Genomic DNA, 7375 nt, shown 5'->3' with positions numbered 1-7375 from the left:
GAGAAGCTGTGGATGCCCCATCCCTGGAGGTGTTCAAGGCCAGGCTGGATGGGGCTTTGGGCAACCTGGTCTGGTGGGAGGTGTCCCTGCCCATGGCAGGGGGGTGTGACTGGATGATCCTTAAGGTCCCTTCCAACCCAAACCATTCTGTAATGCTATGAATCTATCATAGTGATTTTTTTCCCCCATAGCTGGGCAGTCGGCTTTTTCATGAAAACCATGTTCACATTTATATATCATCTAAATCTGGAATGATACTCAAATGTTTCTATAGTGGAGCAGTTCATCTAGAATGGGTGTCAGCGTAGACAACCTGCATCTCAAGTTGCCTGTGAGGAGAAAGGCGAAAAGTTAAAGATCAAATACTACTTTTCGATTTCTAACTGTCCATGCTGTCTCTGACCTTCCAGCTACTGTATTCCCGTCAACCACAAAGTTGTTCTGAAAATTTCAGGCCAAAAAAATACGCTAACATGCAAAAAAAAATTCTTTACATATTGGCAAGTTTTGGTAAGTTACAAGTTGCAGGGATGTTTGGATTATTTCAGAACTAGGATTTTTAAGGTTAAATTTAAGAAATGAGGGCACATTTCAGTTTCTTATCAACACAGCTAATAGCATGCAAATGACCTTGATTCTGCTCTGTTTTGAAAGGAGCACTCTGTTGAGGAGAGGGAGTGGGTGGGAAAGAGGAAGAATCTGTTATCCCAAAGAAAACTTTCATAAGTGATATTTCACTTAGTAATTGTACACTTCCTACTAGATGTTACTGTGGGGCAGAGGTAAGGTGTCCACTTATATTTTAGGGTTTTTTTGTTTGTTTTGGAATTAATTTTGTGTATAAGACTACTCTGAATGTTAACCATATGGAAGACCTGAAGAGTCTTGACATGTCATACTGAATAAGCTTGTTAGGTATTTCCATTCCTTTAGGTGCTTTGATTTCATTTCATCAATGTGTACCTGAGTCTTCCTAGGTTTATAACACTTGAAGTTTTGAACAATTACGTTGTCCCTGTAATACATGTCCCTGTAATACATTTGCCAAAGCAAGCAACATGCAGATCTTGCAAATATGCCACAAACAACTTTTCATTTTTAGAACAAGAACTGCAAAATTTATCAAAACTAGTAAAAAGGTTTGTATATGCCTGTCTTTTCAGCTACTCACTGTAGCTCTTTGGGATCCAATCAGTATCCTAACAGGTAATTTCCCCCGCCTTCATGTCTCTTGAAAAGGTTGCTGTTCTGTTTTGCATAGTAGACAAATCTGCTCTGAGTAGACTTGGCTTTGTTACGTCTTAATATTCTCTCTGACTTGAACGTCTTTGCCAGCTTAAAGTCGCCCATCAAGATTATTCTTCAGGTGCTTTGTCACGTCTTTATTCTTACTTGATGTCCTTTAGATGTGCTGTGTATGTGAGAATGTAATTCCTTCCTACTATTCTATAAATGTTTTTAATTTAAAAACCAAGAAGCTCAAAGTTAGTATTATGTAACTTCTTACTACTTCTTACTTACTGTACTCCCACACTCCCACAAACAATAGTGGTAATTTAAATTGTTTTTTTTTTGTTTTCAAATTTGCAAGTCCAGTATGTTGTGGGCTTTTGTCACTTTCACTTTAAGTGCCCTCTTATGGCTATCTGGAAGGAATTGCACTCTAATATGAAGAATAAAACCTGGCTTCCTAATTTATGCTGTTCCTATTGCCAGACTGCACTTTGGTGTAGTTCAACTATTACGGCAGACAGCTTGGAATGGGTCGTGTATTTGCTGTGTGCTAATGCAGAAGATTCAAATTTCAAGCTCGAAATGTGTTTGTCTTCAAGCTTCAGTCATATGTACTTATTGGCACCCTAAAATACTTGATATCTTAAGCATTTGATAATGTAGTCATAGATATTAGAAGACGCAATTTCTGTGATTTCAGCTGTGTTTCACTGGAGTGCACAGTTCATCATTAGGCTGGATTTATCCTGCTATGGAAAAGTTCCTGGTTTTGTAAGTATTTTTACTACACAACTGGAATATGTAAACACAATATACATGGTTAAGAAAAAAATAATATTTTGTTGGAGAGATTAATTATATTGTGAGTATCTTGACTTTTAAGACCTTACTTTCATACTCCTTGACTTATTGTTCATCAGTGGCCTGTAATACAGGGTTATGGGAAATCATTTCATTGAGTTTTTTTCTTTGATAAGACAGTCTTAAAGATGGCAACTAGCAGGTATGTCAGGGAATTAATAATAATATTCTCAGAAGTCCAACTATAGCTTAAACTATCAGTAGGAAAATACAATGTAAGGTAAGTCAGTTGGTGTCGGTGTCTGACTTGATAAAATATGAATTAGCAGAGTTTTAGTCCTGTCAGCAAAGGGCATTCTTAACCACAACAGGACATTCTTAACCACAAGATGAAAAAATCTTAGTATGTGAATGAGGTGAACTTATGAACTATATGTAGTTAGGTGATTGGGGAAGAAAATCTTACCTGTCAGCAGTACTACCAATGTCTGTGACTAACTGCCAAGCATTTTTGTACCGGTGTGAACTTAAGCTCTTGGATGGGATACTTCTTTCCTCCTTTACACCTCAAAATGGACTTATGATGAGAAATCTAGACAGCATTGTATGTATCCCCTTCAGACTCTGCTTTGTTCAGATCTACATCACTGTTGCTACATAGTATGTTTCAGACACATACTTTACTGTTTATGTTGTCTCAGTGAAGTAGAAGAAATATGAGGTCTTGCTTTTGATTATAGGTTCTCATGCACCACTAGCTGGTTTTCCAGGCACCCAGATGGAATCCATACAATGGTTTGAGTTGGAAGGGACCTTTAAGATTGCCGAATTATAACTCCCCTGCCATAGGCAGGGACACTTCCCACTAGACCATGTTGCTCAAAGTCCCATCCAGCCTGGCCTTGAATACTTTCAGGGAGGGGGTATCCACAGCTTCTCTGGGCAACCTGTTCCAGTGCCTCACCACCCTCACATTAAAGAATTTCATCCTTTTGCCTCAAAGCCTACTTTTACATGTTATTGGCCTTCCTGAAGATATCAGGAGCCTTTAGCACCATTTTTCTGTTCTAATAGCCAGGCAGTTATCACTGTTATTATAAGAATACTGTAATACCTCTGTGGTTTTTCTTTCTGAGAGCATCTTTTAAAGAAAATATGAACTTTACATTTTGCTTCTTTTTCTCCTACCCTGATCTTCCCTCTTCTATGCGTACGCCTTCCCTGGCCTTCACATATGATCTGTTGCAGAGGTGGTATTGTCTCTGCTAAGCTGTGTGCTTTGATAGCCTACAACCTCCATCTCATACCAACTTGTAACAGCATTCTGCTTCACTGGAAAGTGGATTTTCTTTTAGCTCTCAGTGATACAGAACTGCTTCTTCTAGCCACAAGGGATGTCTTATTTTAATACAAAATACTTTCATCTTTGGTATTAGAATTCAGCCCTTTTTTATTTTTTTGCTTGCACTCAAATTTGGATTGGCTATAACGAAACTCAGGACAGTGAGTCTGTCAGGCACTGTTCAGGTCATACAGAGAAAAGATTGATATGAGTCCAGCAATCCCAAGGATGCTGCTTCTGCCTCTTTTAGAGTGCTGCACAGAAAACATCCCCGGTGAATGTTTAGTCAGGACCATTGCAAAAACAAGATCTTCAAATCCAAAAATCCAAGCAATCTTAGCCAACATGTTGGTAAACTTAGCAGCTCAGTTAGGAGTGTACCTGTACCTTTACATGAGTTAACAGCCAAAAAAATGCCACAGGATAAATCCATTTCCTTAGCTTGCTTTTTGGTCACAGTTTGTGACCAAAGATGGTGCTAAAATCAAGGTGCATTTACTGTTTCTTCCTCTGCTGTGGCAGCTTCCTGAGGCCAAGGTTAGACTCCTCAGTCTGGCATGCTTTGCTCCTAAGAAGTCCATGTTTGCTATTGTTTTTTTCCCTCTAGTTATGTTCCAGGGAATTACAAAAAATGGGTTTTGTTCACTGAGAATTTATGCTAAGCAGACTACCTTCCAGGCTGCTGCTTTTCTCATCTCTTGTATTTTTGGAGACAGGAATGGCATTTGTCCTTCTCTGGTCTCTTGATACTTTGTTAGGCCTCTGTGAATGCCAGCATTCTTAGTACTTTAAAAGATCTTCAAGCTAGTTGGTGCTGATGAAATATGATTCATTTTTTGATGAAGTATTGTTCTTTCTGTATTCAGGCCACCTGATCACTTCATTGTTAGTGTGCTGGTTATGTTAGTGATTGGTCATGTTTCATATTTTTTTAATGAAGATTGCTGTGAAAAAGGCATTAAAGATAAAAATTGAAGGGTTGTTTTAGAGAGAACCGCTAAAATGCCTTTTCCCAAATTGCAAATTTAATCTTGAATATTTTTAGCTATAGTTACTGTATGAATTAGGGAGAAAGGCAGTAACTGAAAGCACGAGGCCCTAATCCTTACAGATATTGAAGACTGAAGTTAAAACTGTAGTGGAAGCTAGAGCTCGATGTTTAGTATCATTCAGCTTTGTTTTAAATGAAATGCAAACTCTTTAAAGGAGACCATGTTCCCAACTTGAATTTGTTGCTGTTACATAGGGATCACTTTGTTAATCATTAATGAAATTAGTCCCCAGATGCACATAACAAGCTGTGGTTGTACACAGGTTACTGCAGCAGGTCAACTTCAGAACGACCATCCAGGCACTCGTGTACTGAGATTGATGGATGAGCAGAGAGTTTAAGTGCCTGTCTTGGATTTATGGTTGTGGCAGTCCCTGGTGTAGCATGTCTTTCTTCTAGAGTGCATGAAGGTTGGAGGCAGCAAAGTGCTTTTAACTGAGAAAAAAGCTGGAAATACAAATGTCTATTTGATAGCAAAAACCCGTGCCGTGGCCTGGTGTCCAGTATGAGGTTGTTCAATATGTTGTAATCTACAGGACCTTTAGAAAAGATCTAAGAGACGTGAGAAGTACCTTGCAAATAGGAGTGGCTTCTATGTGGATTCAAGCACAGAAATTGATACTGAATTTATTTATTTATTTTGATTTCTCATTTTCTTAAATGTTAACTTTTTGACTATTGCTGATGGGCACAGGTGCTCATGGTTCGGTTACCCAACTGCCCTTGAAATCAATTGGATTTAGCAGTGTGTTCCAGCCCCTGGATTAAACCTTTAGCATATTTTATCCAGGTTGGAAATTAATGAATTCTTTCCTAATCAGTCATTTGTTTTATTTTTAATCGCTAAGTAATTTGCATTTAGGAAAACTACGTTATCTTTTAGATAGTATTGAAGGTGTTCTCTATGCCAGAATGAAACCATTATCTTGTGTACCATTTTCAAAGGTGAAAGGAAATTAGTATGCAGTGAGAATATGTATTTCTCGAGTCTTCATTGGGTTTGGGAGAACTCAAATTTCCACACAGAGTTATTAGAATTTCCACTTGGAGAGAGACTTCCCTAATCTGCCTTGCTTAATGCTTCGTCTGTAGCGAATTTCGGCCACTGTTGTAGCTACACAAGAGAGAGCCCCCCATTGTAGACAGAAATGAACCATCTTTGAGGCGTGAACTGGCCCTATTCATTTCCATAATGGAATTCTAACAATAAAGTCTGGCAAATGTAGACTGTTTTAGCAGGAAACAGCCCTTTATTCTGGCATCTTGGCAGGGCTTGGGTAGAGTCCCACCATTCTTTCCCCCCTCTGGCCCTTGCTTTGAGTCTCTTGGCTGAGCCTGTTTTTTCTCTTGAGAGAATTCTGTTTTTATTAACTTGTTTTTGTAGAGTGAGTTTAATGAAAGATGCTACACTGGCAGTCCTGGATGTTGAATTTCTGTGTATATTTCTCTGGTGCATATATTGGACAAACATCATGAATTGTGCAGTCTGTAGTGGATCACCTCTGTCTCTAGACTGCAGAGGGGGTCTTGTTTTAATGCTGTTTCTTTAGCAGATAGAATTTCCATTTAGTAATACGGCAAGTGCTATTCTAGACCTTCAACAATTACTTTTTTCCATGACACAAGTTGTGGTTTATCCTGGGACTCTAGGGTTAGATGAACAAGCATTTTATGGAGTTGACTCAAATTACAGTAGAATCAGAAGCTGAAGTGAAGAAAACCCCTAAACTTTAAGTCAGTTATGTCACCTTAGATCATTTATTTTTTGAGCTCTGCTGAGTTTGTAAGTAGTGATTTGAAATTGTTTTCCTTCTGGTTACTTGAGCCATTAACTGTTAGTAACTGCAACAATACCATTCTTGGAGTCCCTTGCTCAGACAATTCATGTAGGAAATTTTATCATTTTGTGTTGTATCAAGCAAATCTATTTCATCTACTGGACTGTAGAGTATTGTCTACCTTGAGAGTATATTGAAGTTCTTACTACAAGGGGAAGAAAGAAGGGGAACCATATATATGGTTGCTACCAGAAATCAAATGTCTGTTTTTAACTTTTAACCTCAAGTTTTTTTTGAATTATGCTAGGGCTTGCTTCCACTGCCTGGAGCTGTCACAAGCATTGCAAAGGTGAAGTTGATCCAATAGTTTCAGTGATATCTGCACAATGTCTAAATAAAGAGTTAGTGTTGTGTGCAGGGACCACTGATGGGGGTTTCCTCAGTTTTCATGGTGTTGCGCATAGGTCATGTTACAAACCACTACCCAGGATATTGATGTTTTTTTCATAACCAGGCAGATAAAACCCTGTAATGCTCCATTTGTATTTAGATAGCACTTTCATAACTGTACAGAATAGAACCGTTTTGTTTACATTAACTAGTTTATAGGCGAGGGGTTTGGAGCCTTACAGTACACATTAGAAGGTAATGTAAGTGCTTCTTATTGAGCTTTCAAAGGGGGGTAATCCCACCTAGGTGTGTGTCAATATTTCAGTTCCTGTGCAGAAAGATCCCAAGGGTAAGTAGTGAAATGTTTCAATTTTCAAGGCTCAGAGCTCCTATATAACTCTTCTAATTCCCAGAAGTATTCAGAAGCTAAAGTGAGATGAGATTGTATATGTACTCCCACTCTGACAAATGGAGTATTAATATGTGGTTCTGAATCCAATCAGTACAATCTTCTTACTGTTGTTTCTGGTCACATACTCTCAGTGACAATTAAATATCATTATACCATGGTCTTCGTAGTGTTCTCCCGATAATCTGGATGTTGAACTGTTGATCTCATTTGGGAAGTTACTGGCCAGCATTCAGAAAACTTGAGTTTCTAGCATCTTCACAGCTTCTAAGCTCACCATCATCTTTTTCCTTTTGCGAGGTGTGCAGTTCTGATTTTGACATCTGCCGTGTAGCTCTGCCTTGGAAAAGATATTTCAACATTTCCGTGTT

General features: G+C 38.5%; 1 protein-coding gene across 7 annotated transcripts in view; it reads left to right on the top strand.

Annotated features, from left to right (window-relative positions):
* The window catches only part of WARS2 (tryptophanyl tRNA synthetase 2, mitochondrial), a 117264-nt gene that overhangs the window by 65200 nt on the left and 44689 nt on the right, over positions 1 to 7375 (top strand). For 3 of the 7 annotated variants that reach the window (XM_050708047.1, XM_050708046.1, XM_050708045.1), the window contains exon 2: positions 1934 to 2004. The exons of 2 other annotated variants lie outside the window; for them this stretch is intronic. The gene's annotated coding sequence lies outside the window, so the exon portion shown is untranslated. Of the gene's footprint in view, positions 1 to 22; positions 30 to 470; positions 511 to 1933; positions 2005 to 7375 lie in introns of those variants that run through there. 2 more of the 7 variants (XM_035569593.2, XM_035569594.2) reach the window with 2 other exon arrangements.

The sequence above is a fragment of the Cygnus atratus genome, chromosome 1, assembly GCF_013377495.2.
Source record: "Cygnus atratus isolate AKBS03 ecotype Queensland, Australia chromosome 1, CAtr_DNAZoo_HiC_assembly, whole genome shotgun sequence".
NCBI lineage: Eukaryota > Metazoa > Chordata > Aves > Anseriformes > Anatidae > Cygnus > Cygnus atratus.
The sequence above is the reverse complement of the archived record's forward strand: the minus strand, read 5'-3'. Positions and strand labels throughout refer to the sequence as shown.